At 51.6% G+C, this 19,474-nt stretch overlaps 1 long non-coding RNA gene across 2 annotated transcripts; it reads right to left on the bottom strand.

The window, feature by feature from the left end:
* Window positions 1-74: 74 nt before the first annotated feature.
* Window positions 75-13,402, bottom strand: LOC103605226. Of its 2 annotated transcripts, none has more exons than XR_551779.1 (3): window positions 13,323-13,402; window positions 8,844-8,937; window positions 75-1,354 (listed from the first exon to the last, which is right to left on the bottom strand). It is a non-coding gene; the product is annotated as an uncharacterized LOC103605226 (long non-coding RNA). The 2 variants fall into 2 exon arrangements; XR_551780.1 differs by lacking the exon at window positions 75-1,354 and adding an exon at window positions 3,681-4,428.
* Between the last annotated feature and the right edge of the window lie 6,072 nt (window positions 13,403-19,474).

Raw genomic sequence — 19,474 nt, 5'->3', positions numbered from 1 at the left:
TAGCAAGCAAGAGCCGATGAAAGGAAGTTTACTCCCCGTGATTATTAACGAGGCGTGTAAAATGCCACCGCTTCTTTACATGAGTGCGTTGAATTAGCTTTATTTCAGCAAATAAAAAATGCTTCTAAGAACTGTCATAGGTTCTCTCTTTCGCATACCCACCTAACACAGTTTGCTCGAGAACTGTGAATTTTCCTGCTATGGGGTGATCACAAACAGGACCTGTGTGGCGTGAAGAACCACTGTTATTTCCATTAGTAACATTCACTCCCTGACAAAAATGATTGATCCCCTCTGATGTCCCAGGCACTGTTCTCTAAGATCATTTTGGCATTTTATTGAATGCATTCTGATGAGGTTGTCATTCTCTGCACATGGGCCTGTCCTCTCTATAGGCCTTTAACCTCCTGAAAGGTAGGGACCATGTTGCATTTTTTATTTCTTCTATCTACAGCATAATTCTAGGGGTATTCTAAGTGCTCAGATAAGTCAGTTATATTCAGAGTAAGTCTCGTGCTTAAATGAGAGAAACTCTTTGAGGACATTAACTCTGATACCATTGCTTTGTCCCAGGATGGAAGATAAGTCTTTGCTTTTTTTTTTTTGGCTGCTGGTCGGTATGGGGATCTGAACCCTTGACCTTAGTGTTGTAAACGCCATGCTCTAACCAATTAGGCTTACCGGCCAGCCCCTAGGAGGCAAGTCTTTGAATCAGACCTTTTGCTAAAAGAATGCCCCTTACTGCTTGCTTCCCTACAGTTGCAGAAGCATCCAGAAGGAGTGTGTAGTGTTTTTAGATTAGACACTCAGGTAGCAAGAACCAGTACTGATCCTCCCTGCAGAACCCCTGAATTCTTTCCACACTGTGTGCTGGGGCTGAGCACCAGGCCTTCACATCAGCCCTCCCGGACTGCTGCCTGCCCTGGGTCTGTGTGGGATATTGAATTGGTTCAGAAGACGGCTTCAGAAGGTTAGCTCACAGCTGCAACCTCACCAGCAAGCAGAAGCCAAAGGGGTCAGGGATTTTCTCCTCTGAAGAAAACAATCTTGATTCCTGTAAAATGATTCCTAAAGTGTAAGAACTGAGCAAATCTGTATATAATATACGTCTACCTCTATATTTTAAGATACAGTGAAGCCTACAAAAGTCTGAAAGTAACAAGAGCTTGGGTCAGGGGTCAGGAGAGAGGCACGGCACAGCGGTGTGGGTGTCTTGCTGGTGGCGCCTGTGGTGGCGGGCTACATGTCGTAGAGGCGGAGCTGCTCCTGCACGTCGCCATCGGACATCTCGCCAAAAGTGTCCTTGTGATCCTTCATGAGCTGGAAGATGGCGGCCAGCTGTTCTTTCTGAACTCTGTCGAGAAGAAAGGATACAGAGAAGAAAGATGCTCCTGACCCCAGGGACAGAGAGAGAGAGACACTGCGCAGTCAGCGGACTAAGGACTTTCTCGTTTGTTTCTGCTTTTGTTTTTCAGAAGAATAAAACAAAAATAAAACCCAGTTAAAACACAGGAGCTGGTTTGGTCTAACACACTCAACTTGAGGGTTCTAAACACTGGGATGCTGAGTCTCAAGTTCACCATGGAGGTTCAGGGACCCCAAGTATCATTTAGGTTTTCCATGCCTCAGTTTCCCCTCTGGCCTCATTTTATTGTTGACTGCACATCTCACAGTGAGGTAATGAGGAGGAAGATAGGTTCCATTAAGTGGCTTGAGATCCTGTGAAGAAATAGGTTAGAAACAGCCTTAGTTGAGGGGGATGAGCCAAAAGTGCAGGAAGAAAAGACATCACTGGCTGGGAAACGGGCACACATGGTTGTGGGAACATACAGATGTGTACACCAGGGTGGCTGGCAGAGGGACAAGGGTCGGCTGAAATCCAGCCTGTGGGGTTTTGCTGCCCAGAGAAAGGCGTGCCTTTTCCTAATTTACACAGACACCCTGTGGCCAGTGGTGGCCCTACCCCCCTCTTACTAGGGAATTGGCGTGGATGACGACAGGCCTAATGTTTACTGCACTCGGGAGCAATATTCTGTTATCTTTATGAGGCCCAACCACACCATCTGACCAGTGTAGGACAACTCCTGTAGCACAAACACGGAAGGGTGGGGTGACACTTTGCGGGAAGAGCCAGGGAACAGTATGGTTTTGTGTGTCAGCATGGCTGGGCAATGCACCCTGGATTCTTTCTTCTGCAGCCCCTGCCCTCCACGCCACACCACACCACTGGCTGGGTACCTTCAGAGAATGTGAAGCACACTGCAGGCTCAGACCTCTCAGCCCCTCTCTGCAGCTGGCTCTGCTATAGTCACATTACAGGTCCATCATAACACAGGACTTTGGCACAGCTTCCGGGCCAGCAGCACCCCCAACATTGCCTAGAAGGATGTCTCAACATCTGGTCTTACACTCTTCCTAACATATTCCTTCTGCTATAACCCTCCCCTCCTCAGCCCCGTTATCTTCCATCCAGCAAACAGTAGATTTTCTGTCTAGAGCAGCATCTAGAAGTAAAATACTGAAGTCCCAATGCCCAGCCTCCATTGTCACTCTGGGAAAGTTATGACTAACGTCCATTTTCCTGTCTGGAGAAGCAGGAACTTATGAGATGTACGTTGTATCCTACCATGTCAAGAAAGGGGTACTGTGAACTGAAAGGGTGTGTGTTGAGCTCCTTAGATGGCCTCACAATCCACATGTACATACTGGCATCTCCCTGAGTGAACACAAATTATTTCGTGTGGCTTTTGATGGCTGTGGTTGTTGCATATTTTCAACAAGGTGGACATATGATTTTTTTTTTTTTTTTAAAGATGACCGGTAAGGGGATCTCAACCCTTGACTTGGTGTTGTCAGCACCACGCTCAGCCAGTGAGCGCACCGGCCATCCCTATATAGGATCCGAACCCGTGGCCTTGGTGTTATCAGCACCGCACTCTACCGAGTGAGCCATGGGCCGGCCTGACATATGATTTTGTATTCAGCTGGAGAGTAACAGGCATCAAAGTGAAAGAGAGCTCAAATTAATGGGTTCAAAAGAGATTATTTTAAAAAACAAAGCAGACTAAAAAAACACACAGTAATCAAGATCATCTACTGAAAGTTTATTGGATGAACAAAGGCTGAATACAGAGATCCAAGCCGTCAGGAGTACCTGAGGCTCGGTGCCTACAAGCCACGTTCAGCAAGTTTCCAGACGTGCCTAGATAACTATGCTTGGAGGGAGTTGCTACGTATTGTAGAAATAAGATCCCAGCCTGGACAGGGACATTGCTATTGCTGTTTGGGGACACAAGAGTACATCTATTCGTCATGTTGCTCTGTGTCGAAGTCATTGCCTGGCTGGCTGTTGCTCTGTTGCCTCTTCTGCCCTAAACCCCGAACCTAAGGCATCAGGCCCAGAGGAGAGGCCAGGGAATGCACGCCCTAGGGCTTGGCGTTGGACATTCCCAGCCTTCCATTAGATGGAAAAAGTTACTATGAACATACTCCTTAAAAAAAAAAAAGTTTTAACCAAAAAATCTAAGAACTGCAAATTACTTTGATATAGTACAAATATTGTCAGATATAAAATTCCAAGAAACTGATCTGAGACTGATCTGATTATCTGGTGAAGTTCTAACGAATCTATGAAACCTGCTAGGAAAAGGCATAGTCAAGAAATCTATCTCAAGCTAACACTAATGCTCTGCAAAAGCAAAGGTGGAGACCGGCTGAGCTGGTAAGAATGCCAGTGGAAAAGGCCTCTTAGCAACAAGAGGGCTGGACCCATGTCTCCTCTAGCTGAAAAATAAGGGCAGTGGTCAGGTCAATACCTGGCATGGTTCTTTGCTGCCCAGGAATCAATATGGCGCCTCTCATCCTCCATAATGGAGCCAGCCAGAGAGAAAGAGAGAAGTGGGCCCCGAGGGAAAGGGGGACAGCGGACCGTCCCTGGTGGAGTTAGTGTGCACAGGAGAGCTCTACTGTGACATGCCTCAGTCTCTTGGCTTCAGAGAGGGCCAAAGGAGGAGGGCTGGAAGGAAGTCGAACTCTGATTTTAAAATGTTGAAGCTGCTGAAATCGGTGGTATCTAAGGCATGAAGGATATGTGGAGGGCAAGTCTGAGAGGTAAGAAAAACCCCAAATCCAGGATCTGAACTCAAATTCTTAAAACCCTTCAGCTTAGCTGTTAACAAAGCGACCCACGTAAACAGGGATGAACATCTCTAAAGAGGGCAGAGCCAAGGGCACTGCCAGGATCCTGCTAGCCAGGGAAGAGTCCTGAGAGAGGGTCTCTATCTCAGAAGGTCTATGGAGGCAGGATGCACCCCAGGAGCCTGCGCGGGCTCCTCTCTGAGGGTTTCCATGTTATCTCTCAAGCTTTTAAGATGCCAAAAGGAAAAGCCTGTAGGAGGAGGCTAAGGATAACTTCATTATTCTTCAGTTCTGCAAAGAGAAATAGGGAGAAAAAGATAATTTATTTTACTCATTCCATCTCACAAGTACCGTGGGAAAGAAAGGGGGAAACAGGGATGAGGAAGGAGAACGTTTGGAATTGCAGAAGCTGCGCTGGGTGCTGGTTTCTCAAACACGTGGTCTGCTTCTCATCGCTGCAGCAAGAGAGTCTGGGCTGCAAAGCCGGGGGAGCTTGCAGAGCTCCCGCTGGGCCCGTGCAGCCCCAGCCCTCAGCCTCTGGAGACATTTAAGTTACTCGGGCAGTTGGGTTTCTGGGTCTTTCTGATCTCTGGCTGAGTGGTCGCGCTGCTGACATTCCTACCACCTGGATAATTTCTGATTCCCGCTGGCTGGGTTTGGTCCCATCTGGGGATACTGGAATCTTACAATATGTTCTTTCCCAGATGCAGCCAACTGTGTGCCCACCTTTTACGAACCGTGCACGTTTTCAGCCCACGGGAGTGGGGCTTGGAAAATGCAGGGGGTCTGATTTTGTCCCTCTGGTGCCCTCTCCTGGAGGTCAGAGTCAACGTGCATTTCTAGCTGGAGCTAGAGAGTCACACTGGCAGGTCCCTTGGTTTCATGGATACGTCAGGGGGAAGGACTAGGACAACTATCCCATCGCTGTGGCTCCTCTGTCTCTTCCTCCCCTTCTCCGTTAAGCCATATGAAAAACCTTCCCCTAGAGTTGTGTCCATTCCCAGAACAGTCAGGACAGTCCTGTGATCTTCAAACAGAGGGGTGTGGGGCCCCGCAGGGGTCCTGATCTGCCAGAGCCAATGTAGCCTATGTCTTGGCTTCCATTTTCCCTCTGGGACCAGACGGTGGGAAGAACTCATGGAGAGGAGCCAACTGCTGTGCTTTTTCTTTTCTTTTTCCTGCCAAGCTACGAAGCCAGCCAAGCCTCTCCAGCTTCACTAGCTCGGGGTGGGGGTGGGGGCTTGCGGGGGAGGCCTCTTGCTCAAGGGAGCTGTCCCCAGCCTGCAGGCCGACTGTCCCAGGCACACTCTAAAGCTGGAGGTGGCGCCTCCCAGAGAAGCTGCAGTGGGAACCCAGCGGCTCCCCCAGAGCCACTGCCAATAAATCATGTCAACCTACAGCCCAGAGGGAAAACCCAAGGAGATGGGCAGACAGCGCCAAGCAGGGTTTAAGCAGCTGCCACCTCTGCAGTTACAAACCTGCCTACTTTCCACCTTCTTGGCAGAGGGAATTTCATCTGTGAGCAGTTACAGGGATGGGAATGCCCAAGTAGACACAGGGGAGAACTAATTTGAGTCCTGCTGCTTCTAGTCCCACTTCCTAATTGCCACGCCCTGAAACCCTGCAAATTGAGCCTTCTGGGGAATGCTGCAAAAAGCAAGTGTTAAAGATTTAAGCTCTAGATATAGATCCATTGGCTGAGCTAATAAATGTGAAGTTAGGGGCGTGCAGCATTTATCTGTTAACTAGCTTGCAACTTGACTGGGGACCCTGGGGGAATGCTGCAAAAAGCAAGTGTTAAAGATTTAAGCTCTAGATATAGATCCATTGGCTGAGTAATAAATGTGAAGTTAGGGGCGTGCAGCATTTATCTGTTAACTAGCTTGCAACTTGACTGGGGGCCCTGGGTGCCAGGAAAGGAATTAGAAACAGGCACAGAGTTTGGGAGGGAAGAATCTGATAGGCAGAGAAGAGAGCACCCTGCTCGCTGGCCTGTGCTTCTAGGGTTTGACAATAACATGCATGTTATTTTTCACGTGACAATTTCAGGGCAGTTCCCTGGACTCAGCTGGGCAGCCCCCTGGGGGAACTATCATGTTGAAGATGGAGAGACAAAGCCAAACTTACCAGCCTCTGCAACCCCAAGCATCACCACAGGAGGGACAGAAGTGGTGTGGCCCCAAGGGGGCCCCACACAGGGCCACGCCAGGGCCAGCCACATGCAGAAGCGGGAAGGGCCAAGCAGATGTCACAGGCATGCCGGGAGCCATGGGGAGCATGCTGGGCGGGGGTGGTAATGGAAATGAACATGAACTCCAGCTCCACCCCAGGAAGTCCCCAGCCCCTTCTTCTCAACTCAGAAGCGGGAAGGGCCAAGCAGATGTCACAGGCATGCCGGGAGCCATGGGGAGCATGCTGGGTGGGGGTGGTAATGGAAATGAACATGAACTCCAGCTCCACCCCAGGAAGTCCCCAGCCCCTTCTTCTCAACTAAGGCCCACAATGTAACTGCAGCATGCAGATGAGGAGCTGGGCACTCCTGCCTCACCCCCAGAGCAGCCCCTCGGGCACAGTCTCCATCCCACAGGACAGCCAAGTGTGAATAGTGCACCTATTGGGCAAGGCCCTCTTGGGCAACGGAGGATCTGCTCTCTCTGAAAATACCAGAGAAGGGGTTTCCCCTCCCCATTTCCTAGGTCTCAGCCCTGAACATGAGGTGGTGGTGGCAGTCTAGCTCTAGCCTGAGGCCTGGCCTTCAGTCCACCAACTGGTCCTTCCTACCCTATCGATCCTCCACATCCACACCGTATATCAATCTGTGCAGACAGAGTAAGGCCACGGTCCTGTCTCAGCCTCTGTCCACAGGGACGTTCAGGGATGGCAGGTGTGTCAATCCCTCTCTAGCCCCCTGTCTAGGAGCTGCACGCTTCTTCTGTAAGGGGCCAGATCCTACTTCAGCACCTGTGGGCCATGCGGTCCCTGCCACAACTACTCAGCTCAGTCGCTGCAGCACGAAAGCAGCACGAACCACAGGAAAACACATGAGTGTGGCTGTGTCCAGCCTTGCTGGATTTACAATGGCCCCGGGCTGCAGTCTGCCAGCCCTTGTTCTGACGATCAAACCTTCCTGTCCCCCAACTCATAGGCACAGACTGTTCTCAGGGTGTCTGCTATGAACTGTTTAATCAGCTGCCTTGTCTTCACAGGGCAGGACTGAAGCCATGTCAGCGACCTCACGAGGCTGCAGGGGGGCAGCATCTACATCCCACAACCTTCAGGGTCCCCCAGCTTCACATGGGGCAGTGGCACCCCAACCATCTGGCCCATGTGGCCCACCAGGGACTTAACTTAGCCCCCAGGAACTTCTACCCCTGGGAAAGGGGCCTTTTCTGGCAGTGATTCCTTGCACTGGAGAAGAACGGCGCAGCTCAGGTGGCACATACACATATTCATTGGTTATGAAGGTGGTGGAGGAGGGCAGGTTCAGACCACGTCAGTTGTGTCGGGGACACATTAGCAGACAGTATGAAGGAAGCACCACTAGTCTAAGAAAGCAATCTCCTTACCAAAAGGATTTGCAAGAATATTTGTGGCCCAGGACCTAAGGAACTTGCTACAGGGAAGTGAGGTCAGAGGTCAGCTCAATCCTGAAATATAAAGGCAGCAAACCCAGTCACACCAAGAGGCAGTGTCCCCAGTGCCCGCGGAGTCAGAGGACTTCCACTGGCAGGTCCTCCGGCCGGCTGTGCATACAGGGCCGCCCCCCTCTACTCCCAGGGTGAACAGCCTCCTGCTGAGGTTTGAAAGAGCTGATGCCAGCACCAGGAGGGGGACAGGGAGTCTTGTGGGCAGAGCGCTTCTGATGTTGGAGGGATGCTGGCTGGCCTGGGGAGTGGTCACAAAAACGTGGTTGAGTCCTGCATTCCGAAATAACCTTCCTATCTGCTCTGGCCCTACATGGCTAGCTTATGCTCCCGAGCAGGGGGGTGAGCCTCACAAGCCCCTCTGGGTTGCCGGGCTCCAAAAGTGGCACCCTAGCATTTAGATGTCTGCTTTAGAGGACACTCCAGGCCACACTGCAGAGGGCAGCTGGCGTGCATGTGCAGCACAGCTGGGCTCTCCCACTGCCTCCAGGGCTCTTCACCACCCTGGCAGGACGGAGCTGAGAGAAAATGTTGAGAGAGGCCCAATGGGTATGTGGCGGGGGGGGTCCAACTGGTGAGGGAGAAGGGACTGCCCGATCCTAAACACGAGAAGCTGCGCAGCTGCGCTGGCCTCAGAGCTCCATGGAGCAGAACAGATCAGCAACGACACGCAGGCCTACGGGCAGGGGGTGGGGGGACTGCAGAATGGACAAGCTCCCATACCCCTGCATGTCCTGCAGTGATAAACTGCTCCTGTGGCGGGCTCTACGCAAAGCGGACAGCTGGCTCTGCCCCAGGCTTTCCTGGCATCGCATTTCTCCAGGGCCATGGTGGGGGTGGGGAGAATGCAGGAGGTGGGCTCTGGTGCCCTCCCCCTCCCATCGCCAACTGCCTCTTTCTGACAAGACAGGACTGCCTCCAGGGGTGACTGAGCCTGGTGGGATACTGCAAGGACAGGAGAGCACCCCTAAACTGAAAAGGCAGCATGGTGGGTGGGGGCGCAGCTGGCAGGGGCCCTGGATGTGGAGGGCGTGGGCTGAGGGCTCTGCGGAGCCGGCCTACCTCTGCTCCTCCTCCAGCTCTTCTTGGGTCATCAGCTTCTTATACTGGTTTCCCCTCAGCTTGCCGGGGCTGTATTTAAAGGAGAAGCCCTCTCCTGCGGAGAGGAGACCGGGATTTAGAGGCTGGGGCCCTCCTGCAAACTCAGAGTCTCTCTCCCTTTGTTAGTTTTAAAGGAAACACCCAGGCCAGAGAGGCCCCGCAGTCAAAGGCGGGCAGCCGGGCCCCACGTGTGCCCTCAGAGGGGGCCGGACCCCACCTTGTTCCACACCTTCCATTTGATCCCACAGCTCCTTCCATCTCACCCTTGAAATAGGGACACACAGAGGAAAATGAGACAGCCAGAGAGAAACTAGCACCCCCCACCCCGAAAACTGGCTGGATCCCCCAGTGACCCTGCTCTCCCCGGCCAGGTAGAGCGTCCACAGCGCTGTCTGCCCCTCTCTGCCAAATGGCTCTTGCCAAGCTGCTGTCTGCAAGGCCTTCCTCCTTGTCTTGAAGCCCACCATTATTGCTGTGCGAATTAACCAGTGGCCACCAGTCAGACAAGGGAGCGCGCTTATCTCTGGGAAGCACGCTGTGCCGGGTGCGGGGCTCCTGGGACCCCTGGCCCTTCTGCTCCTGGGCTGGAGAGGGCAGGTGTCATGCCAACCAGGCTGGTTCTCTCCATTCTTCCCCCTGCAGTTATTAAAAATCCGAAAAAATGCATCCTGCCCACAATGGGGCGTGCGAGACGCGGGATTTGGCACAGTGGTTTGAAGTGCTCATCACTGAACAGGTGCAGCCACATTTGCCAGCCCCTGAGAGCAGACCCTGTAGCTCCTGCAAACAAGCGGAAGGGCAGATCTCGAGGCCTGATGAGGGTGCGCAGTGGGTAGACAGAGGAAAGCCAGCACCCATTTGTGGAGTGACCGCAGGCACTGGGCTGAAGGGCAGAGCAGAAAAGCTGAGAATCCTGGTGAGAGAATCTCAGTGGTCCCTTAACCCAGCAGGTGTCAGGAAGAGCCCTGGAGACCCTGTAGCTCCTGCAAACAAGCGGAAGGGCAGATCTCGAGGCCTGATGAGGGTGCGCAGGGGGTAGACAGAGGAAAGCCAGCACCCATTTGTGGAGTGACCGCAGGCGCTGGGCTGAAGGGCAGAGCAGAAAAGCTGAGAATCCTGGTGAGAGAATCTCAGTGGTCCCTTAACCCAGCAGGTGTCAGGAAGAGCCCTGGGCCTTAACCCAGCAGGTGTCAGGAAGAGCCCTGGAGACAGAAGTTGGCTGGTTTGTCTCTTCTAACCTCCATCGATGCATAAAGGACTGAGTGGAGGAAACAGATCAGCAAATCATGCAGATGTCTTTTCTTTTTCCGTTACTATTCTAGAAGTGTTTCTCTCTCTGTCCCTCCAATGTCAGGAACCTCAGACACCTCCACATCCTGTCCATCAGCTGGAAAAGCCAGGCCACCTTCACCTCCCCCAGCTGGTGGCTGTCACATGCTATCAGGCTGATGTGGGGTCAAGGGGGGGAAATGCCTCTCAGGTTAGGGTTCTCTCTGGGTGAAAGAAAGAAGGTTCTGGATGTAAATTCAGAACCCAAATATTATGTTGAAGGTGCTGTATTTTCCTCTCATCAAAACCTTGCACAGAAGGAGGAAGCTGGCCGGCTTCCTGCAGGCTCCCTCGCCCCAGCCAACTGCCCGGGGCTAAAACTTTTCCTTAGGAAGCAGTTGCCACATTTGTACAAGGAGTCATTTGCTCTTCGTTCATTCCACAAAGATCTGGTGAGCACCAGTCTAGGTACTGGGGATATAACCATGAATAAAACATCCAGCAAGCAGATGCAAGTAATTAAAAGATGCAGTTTGCAGTTGGCCCTGAGTGCTCTGCACACAGGTCGGCAGAGGTGGCAGGGGCTGCTGTTGGGAAGCTGAAATGGGGCGGCTGGGGAGGGCTTTACAGATGACGCTCAGTCCCTGGAAGCGCAGAGGGAGCAAGCCTGCGTGGCTGGGAGGACAGTCCCAGTAAAGGGCTAGGTTGACCCTGCCTGGCGGGTCTGAAGAAACGATGAGGCAGCGAGCGAGGGGACGGGAGGACACGGGTCATACAGGTGACACGGCTGGGTGAAGGTGGGCCAGGCTGCCAGGGAGGGCTTGGCTCTTCCTCACGGGGAGATGGGAGCCTTGGGGGCTTGGAGCAGAGACAGGTGTAATCCTTCCTCTCTCCTCCCTGGAAACCCCAGCTCGCTTTGGCCGCCCCCCCCTCCAGGCCTGGCTCTGCCCAGCTGAAGTGCAGAGCATTGCAAGACTCTCTTCTGAGCCCTTGGAGTCAGGAGTTTCTCAAGTTCAGGGTCTGATGAGTCTGGGGGTCTTTTCTGAGTAATCCAGGTGTGCTGTTTAGAGCTGCTGCGTTCATCCTGAAGGAGTGAAGGGCCCGGGTCACTGGTAATCACAAAAGCCCTGAATGTCACCCAGGCCCTGCCATAGTGACTGAATCACACGGAGCTGCAGTCGCAGAACAAGCTTGCAACCAGTGCTCGCTTCTGGACTAGAAAGAGGCAACCGACAAAGAAAATCGATTAACCTCAACAGTAGGGTCATGGTATTGCTGCGTTTTAGAAAAATAAAACATAAAAAATGCTATCAGCTTGGTACTAAGTCTAGGTTTCAATTTATGGGGCAAGTATGATTAGTTTTATGGTTTCCGAGCCAAACAGAACAAACGACTTGAGAAGGCTTTAACTTAATTGCGTGCAATGTACCAAGTGATACACAGATGCATCCAATTTTGCTGGACCCTGAGGGGTCAATGTGAGAGCCCCCCAGGGAGGGGGAAGCTTCCTCTTCCAGTCTTGTGTGAATCCACCCAGTCGCTTAGGGAAGACATTTTAGCGACACTAATCAATTAGCCTTGGAGGCTGAGCTGCTCGCTGCAGAGGGGCTGGGAGCCCGCTCATGTTTTCTTCTGACAGCAGGGGCCATGAACCTTTTTCCTCCCTCTGTCTTGTTAGGACGACAGGCGGCGGCTGGGAGGTGGGGTGACGTCCAGGGACAGCAGCTCAAATAAGGAGGGAGGGCTTGGTGACAACACACACGGCTGGGTGTGGGGCTGTGCCCACGGCTGTCCATCTGTGAGGACGACAGCCACATCAGGAAGAGTGATCTGCTGAGACTCTGCCCTTCTCCTCATCCGGGGGCCTCCAGCCTTGGCTTCAGTTTCCCATCCATGTCCCCAAGTTGCTAACAGGATCCCAGCACCCCTGCAGCTGCCTCAGGCCATATGGCAGGGACGGATCCCAGGGCCACAGCTGCTGAATCTCTCACTGGAAGATGAGCTGGGAGAACCCACAGTGGAGAGCGAGGGGCCATTGCCTGCTGACTGCGCCTTGGCTCCGGCCCTCCCGCTCCCTCAGCGGCTGTACTGATGGGAACTGACAGCCCTGCTGGCTGGCTGGGGCCTCCAGGGGACTCAGTGCCCCCCAGCCCCGCCTGCCGCCCACAGGAGCCCTGGTTGCTGCATTCCTGAAGCCCTCTCTTTCCATTGCTCCTGCCAGATGCCGACTTAAAGTCACAGCAACAGTCTTGCTTTTTAAAAATTATGAAATATTTCAAAGACACAGGGAGTGATAAGTCCTCCATGTACTTGCTGTGTAGATTTAACAAATGTTGACATTTTGCTACATTTGCTTTAGCTTTTTTTTTTTTTTAAGAAAGAAAGTGTTCACTTGGGACAGCATGGTGCTAGTAACGCCAAGGTCACGGGTTTGGATCCCCATACCAGCCAGCTGCCCACACAAAAAGAAATAAAATGTGACAGATCCAGCCCCACTCTATGTTTCATTCTGTCTCTGTCTGTCCAAGGCAAACACACCGCCTGCTCCCCATCCCCCTGCGGTCAAGTTTGAATTTCTCAGTTTCCTCAATGCTGTGGCCGCCCCCTTTCTCTTCTTGGAGCCTCCTGGAATCTGATGGCCAGGGGAGGTCCGATGGGTTAGCTAGAGCTGCGCAGAAATCAGGCATTTCCTCCCCTGGGGCCTTTATTCTGCAGAAAGCACGGGGAGCAGCCTTGTGAGCGGCTTTCATGTCCGTAAAATAGGTCAGAGATGCTTGGAGAGAAAGATGAAATGCACTAGGGGAGTTGAGAGGCTCTGCAGCGTGCAGAAGGTCAGGGCACTTGGTTTATTCACAAGGTGGGCCACCTGTATCTGGAGGTGACTCGCATTTTACAGATGGAAAAGCAAAGACTGAACGTGCAAAGGAGGTACACAGGGAGGTGGGCTACAGGGCTGGCCAGGTGAGCAGGGCTTTGGCGGGACATCCCCCAGGCTGGACTACACCTCGCAGGCCTCTCCCTTGGGCCACCGCGCCCCACCCCACCGGCTCCCCCTAGTACTGCCACTCAAATTCCAGCCGCAGGGATCCCAAGCACGCGTGGTCCAGCCCAGACACAGTCCAGCCCCTCCACGAGGGCACAGATGTGCGGTCTGAGGCCAGGTCCACTCACCATCCTCTTCCTCAGGCCCTGCTTGGGGCTGGTCCTTCTCACTGTCTGAGTCCCGCTCCACCTCCTGCAAGACAAAGACAGGGGTCAGCGCCCGCATGCAGAGAGAGGGGGACAGCTGACTCCGGTGCACTTTCATTTGGGTGTTTGAACACTCAGGAGAAGCAAACTGACCCTGGGCCACTCTCAGGAGAGATGTGAGCTGGAGGGTAAGGACTGGAGTGGTGGCCCCGGGGGAATGGGGGAGGGGTGGGTGGGCAGAAGGCAGGAGAGAGAGGAAGGGGCCTTGGAGGTCCAGTCTGGCCACACCTAGCAGCAGCGCCTGTCCTGCAGCCATGGTCAGTCAGCAGGGGGAGGCTGCGATGGCGGCGAGCGCTGGGCCAAGGTGACAGAGGGAGGCTCCTTTACATGTGCGCCTTGATCCCTAACCTTGACCTTTCCCAGGAGGGTGCTTATCAAAGCACCTGGATGCTACGTTGATAAGTGGACCCAGGACTCCCACCCCTGGCTGTGGTGGGTAAACAAAGGCAGAGGAGAAAAACTGGCCAGGTTGTCTGGGACCAGGGCCGGGCATGACAGCTGAGCTGTGTTTATGATCACGGGCTCCTTTGCTTCCTCTGATGTAGTTTTCTATCCCTAACTATCTGAATGTCCATTTTCCCAAAACTGAAGCCCCACCTCTGCAGCTCCAGTTCTCTCCCACGCACAGACACAATAAACAGATGGCCAGAGGAGTGTCCTGGGGTGGCCTTGGTGGAATGGAGGAGTGACTTCAGCTTGCAGGAATGTCAGAGGATGAGGGATGTGCTGCGGGGCTCCAGCTGTGTGGGACTGCAGCTGTGGGGAGGGGACATGGGGCCCGTGGAACTGTGGCTCGGGAGTCTGGTGGGCAAATGTGGAACAGCCTCAGGTTTGAGAGAGGGGTGTGCAAACACGAATGAGGTGCTCAGCAGTGGAGAACGCAGTGCAGCCCACAAATTCAAATGCTGGGCTTTGGAGCATTTGCAGCCTCAGGGGGAGGCACCCCACCAAGACAGAGCGAGCTGAGCCATGCCCCATAGCAGGAGTCAGAAGAGGCAAATCCTTATGCTGGCTGGTTAGCTCACTTGGTAGAGGGTGGTGCCAGTAACACCAAGGTCCAGTGTTTGGATCCTGGTACCACCCAGTCGAAAAAAAAAAAAAGTGACTTTCTTGACTGCACAAAATGCCTCTGGAAGGGGCAGGGTGTGAGCCCAGGGGCTCCTCCCCTCTTTGCAGTCTGTACACAGATGCTCAGCACTGGCTAAATGGAAATAGGTCAGGATGTGGGGCTTGGACGTCTGACGCCTCCCAAAGTTTGGACGGCAAAGCATCACTGTGGCTGAGTGGTGCAGGCAGGCCTCTCCAGGGGGCAGGACAAGGAGACATCCCTGTGGACACAGCAATCTCACTTCTGGGGTTCTGCTCTAGACTGGAAAAATGACTCGCAGGGTTTTGGTACAATGATTCAGATTGTGTCCAGTAGAAAACAAGACAAAGCTGGAAACAACTCAGTGTTTATCCGCAGAGTTAACTAAATATATTTGGTTAACATGTTCACCAAAATATTAACTGGTGAAATATTTTACAGTGCACGTATGCCACGCCAACACCAGGCAGCAAAAAGGAGGCATCGATACGTACTGCGGTGAAGAGTGCAAGAGAATCGTGAATGGAAAAAAGCAAGAAGAGCACAATGTGAGGTGTAAGGGTTGAAAGGGGAGTGCACGTATGCGCTCACAGTGCAGAGAAAACGTTTTCTCTCAGTTTTCTCACTTGACAGAGTGTGGTTGCTGGTATCACCAAGGTCACGGGTTCGGATCCCTGCACCGGCCAGCCGCCAAAACAAAGGAGAACAAAAAGTTTTCTCACACAGGAAAGTGTTAGCAGCGACCACCTTTGGAGAGATGGGCTTGGGAGGGAGGGCGCCTTTCCTTTTCATCTTATACCTTTCAGTGTAATTTGAATTTTCTCCACAAGGAGAGTCACCAGCGACTCCCACAATCAGGCACACCACCAGTGCCAAGGAGCATGCCAAAAATATCGTCTCCATGTGGGTGGCCCAACCTAGCCACCACAATAGCCATGGTTGCCACAGAAGTGGCTAGATGCCACAACCACCATGCAGATGGTATGCCATCCATTGGAGTGCATTGGCACAAGGAAAGTGACCAGCACAGACCTAAGAAAAGAAGAGCATGTCTCTCTCCATAAAGCCCATTCCAGACTGACAAAAGAAGCATGTGCTCTATGATAATATTGGGGGACCTGAATATACCTCTTAGCACTGGACAGATGATCTAGGAAACAAATCAGCAGAGTAATCACCATTACTCTTTCAGAAGGAGAGAAGTCTAGGGTAATTAGAGGTGGGATGGGGGTGGGAGAAAAGGATGGGGAGAGATTGGACAAGAGGCATCACCATTACTCTTTCAGAAGGAGAGAAGTCTAGGGTAATTAGAGGTGGGATGGGGGTGGGAGAGGGGGATAGGGAGAGATTGGACAAGGGGCATAAAGAATAAGTACAATTTGTCACAATATATATGCTAGAAGTATTGATTTGATCAATATATGTCAATGTTGAACCCCCAAAATATATATAATCAATTTTGATTCAATAAAAATTAAAGAAAATAATAAAATTTTGGATTTCCTAGTAACAGTATGAATTACTCTTAATATATTAAAAAAATGCTAACAGAGTGCCTTCGGACACTGAGTGAGGAGAAAGAGAATGACTGTGACATATAAAAAAATATTTAGGGCCAGCCCATGGCTCACTCGGGAGAGTGCGGTGCTGGTAACACCAAGGCCACGGGTTCGGATCCTATATAGGGATGGCCGGTTCGCTCACTGGGTGAGTGTGGTGCTGACGACATCAAGTCAAGGGTTGAGATCCCCTTACTGGTCATCTTTAAAAAAAAAAAAAAAAAAAAAATTTAGTCTCTGCCCCTGGACCCTGGCACAGAGCTCCTAAATCCCTTGGAATTTCATAAGTGATATGAGCATCTTCTGCTGTAATGAGGCAGCTCTTGGTGGCTGCTGGATGAGGGCTGGTCACCAGAGAGGCCAAGCCATGAATAGAAGCCTGGAACTTTTGGCCCCACCCCATCCTCCAGAGAGGGGAGAGGAGCTGGAGATGGAGTTACCTACATGATGAAGCCTCCATGAAAGACCCTAAAGAAAGGGGTTCGGAGAGCTTCCTGGCTGGTGAACGCACTCACGTGCGGGGAGGGTGGTGCGCCCCAACTCCATGGGGACAGAAGCTCCTGCACTCGGGACCCTTCTGGACCTCACCCCATGCACCTCTATCTGGCTGTTCATCTATTGCCATACCTTTATAATAAGCCATTCAGTATAAGTAAGTGTTTCCCTGAGTTCTGTAAGCTGCCATAGCAAATTATCAAACCCGAGGAGGGAGTCATGGGAACCCCTGATTTACAGCCAGATAGGACAGAAGTACGGGTAAGCTGGGGACCCACTACTTGGAACTGGCATCTGAAGTGAGGGCAGTCTTCTGGGACTGAGCCCTCAGCCTTGTAGGATCTGCAGTAACTCCAGGTAGTTAGTATCAGAATTGAACTGCAGGACACCCAGTTGGTATACAGATGGCTGGAGAATTGGAGAAAACCCCACACATTTGGTATCAGAAGTGAAGTGTTCTGTAAAGTACTGTGTAAATGTATTTTTTAAAAGGTTGCTTTTTGGGCCGGCCCGGTGGCGCACTGGATAGTGCGCCGCTTGGGAAGCGTGGTGGCGCTCCCGCCCGAGGGTTCGGATCCCACATGCAGACCGGTTCCCGCTCACTGGCTGAGCGAGGCGCGGGAGCAACACCAAGGGTTGCAATCCCGTTGCCGGTCCCCGGTCCGGTACGGGGGCAACACTGAGGGTTGTGATCCGTTGCCGGACACGGAAAAAAGACAAAAGAAAAAAAAAAAAAAAAAAAAAAGTTGCTTTTTGGGCCGGCCCGGTGGCGCACTGCTACAGTGCACCGCTTGGGAGCATGGCGGCGCTCCCACCGAGGGTTCGGATCCCACATACAGACCAGTTCCCGCTCACTGGCTGAGCGAGGTGCGGGCGCAACACCGAGGGTTGCGATCCCGTTGCCGGTCCCGGTCCGGTGCGGGCGCGACACTGAGGGTTGCGATCCGTTGCCGGACATGAAAAAAGACAAAAATGAAAAAAAAAAAAAGTTGTTTTTTCCTTTCAGTTGGTGCCTCTCTTTAATGACAGACAAATAGCCATTAACCTATTTAGGGCTGGGCCCCCAAATCAGCCCAATATCGAGAATACAGAGGAGGCCAACTCTCCTATTATGTTCAAGGGACACAAAGATTAAAAGAAAAACAGCAACAAAAATGAGCATGTTCCCTGTCTCAAGGAACCCATGATCCAGTAGGAAAGACATATAAGCAAAGAGCTGCGATCCAGGGTGAGAAATTCAAGGGCAGAGGCAGACCCGTCATTCCAAAGGGACATGATGTCAGTTGACCTGCTGACACTCTCCTTAGTAAAGGCTGGTATACTTTTAGATTTTGCACTTGACTTTTTAATTGTGGCGGTTTTTTTTTTGTTTTTTTTTTTAAAAAGATGACCGGTAAGGGGATCTCAACCCTTGACTTGGTGTTGTCAGCACCACGCTCAGCCAGTGAGCGAACCGGCCATCCCTATACGGGCTCCGAACCCGGGGCCTTGGTGTTATCAGCACCGCACTCTACCGAGTGAGCCACGGGCCGGCCCCTAATTGTGGCGTTTTTTGAACTGTAGTCATGACCCTTTGATGGGTCACAAAAGCAACTGAGAGGTTGCTACAAGTATTTTTAAAATGGACAACCAAAGCCTTAGTGTGGTTTGAAGCTTTAATAACTTCACAAGTATAAATCCTACAGTTGTACTAAAAAACATTGGAAAAGTTAGTTACTTACATTTTAAATACATTGATGTGTCGTCTTACTCAAATTCATATAATACCATTACCTAGTGCTATACTTGGCTCTAGTCGATTTTCAGACTTTGAAAAAATTTTGGTTGACTGATGCCCAGTGGCTGAAAAGACTGCACTTGTTTTTTTTTTTTTTTTTTTTTTTTAAAGATGACCGGTAAGGGGATCTTAGCCCTTGACTTGGTGTTGTCAGCACCACGCTCACCCAGCGAGCCACGGGCCGGCCCAAAGACTGCACTTATGATTCCCGCCTTCAACCTTCCAAAGAACTGGATATGATGCACATGTGACCTCAAGGGAAGTCAATCAAGTCACTGAAGTGTCCATAGGAAAGGACCTGCCTATCCATCCAGACAGTGGCACACACAAAAAATTAAAATAAAAAATGTAGTGTTCAAATGTCAGGAAACTAAGTGTAAAACAAATTTAAATAATATTCAACTGATGTGTTTTGTAGATTTGTAGCATTTACACTTCTGATGATATTCAAACTTAAAACTACACTGAGACTTTGGGGACACCCCTGTATCCTAGAAGGAAATGAAAGATACATGGTGTCTCATGTGTGGTAGAGGTAGATACTGTTTTATAAAACGTCTGACGCAGTTGTGTGACTTTATATACAGGATGCAACTTAAAATTGATTTTTTATTGTGAGACTGAATTAAAAAGTTTGGAAAACGCGCTGAATTGGCCACTTATTCTGTTTTCTGCCTGTGCAGAAATCCCCCCTTCTTTCAGAAGATGACCCTTGAATCCTGTGTTTCCAGTGGGGACTGCCAGCTGGAGCAGTCAGAGCCTCCCCTCTCCTTCCAGTCACCTCCAGGGACCGAGGCATGGGCCCAACTGCTGCTTGGGGGACAAGGGCTCCCTGGTCCCAGAGCTGTGAGCTTGGGAGCCCCGAGCTGCCCAGGGTGTGCTGGGGTGAAGAGGCCAGTCAGAGAGGCCCTTAGGCCTTCCCACCCCTGTCTTCCCATCTGTGACCGACATGATTTCCATTCCCACACCAGCTAACCAGAGCTGAGTTTCTGTCACCAGCAACTAGAGTCCTGACCACCATGTCCCCTGTCCACTGCCACCCCATTTGTATCATATTCAGACTTTGCAAGTCAAGAACATCTAAAGTTCTCCTAGGGGGCTTTGCCTGCATCAATTTCAACTCCACCAGTCAAGGGTGTGTACTAATGGAGTGTTT

Source organism: Galeopterus variegatus, unplaced genomic scaffold (genome assembly GCF_000696425.1).
Source record: "Galeopterus variegatus unplaced genomic scaffold, G_variegatus-3.0.2 Scaffold5661, whole genome shotgun sequence".
Classification (NCBI taxonomy): domain Eukaryota; kingdom Metazoa; phylum Chordata; class Mammalia; order Dermoptera; family Cynocephalidae; genus Galeopterus; species Galeopterus variegatus.
Note: the sequence above shows the minus strand (reverse complement) of the source record. Positions and strands in the feature narration are given on the sequence as shown.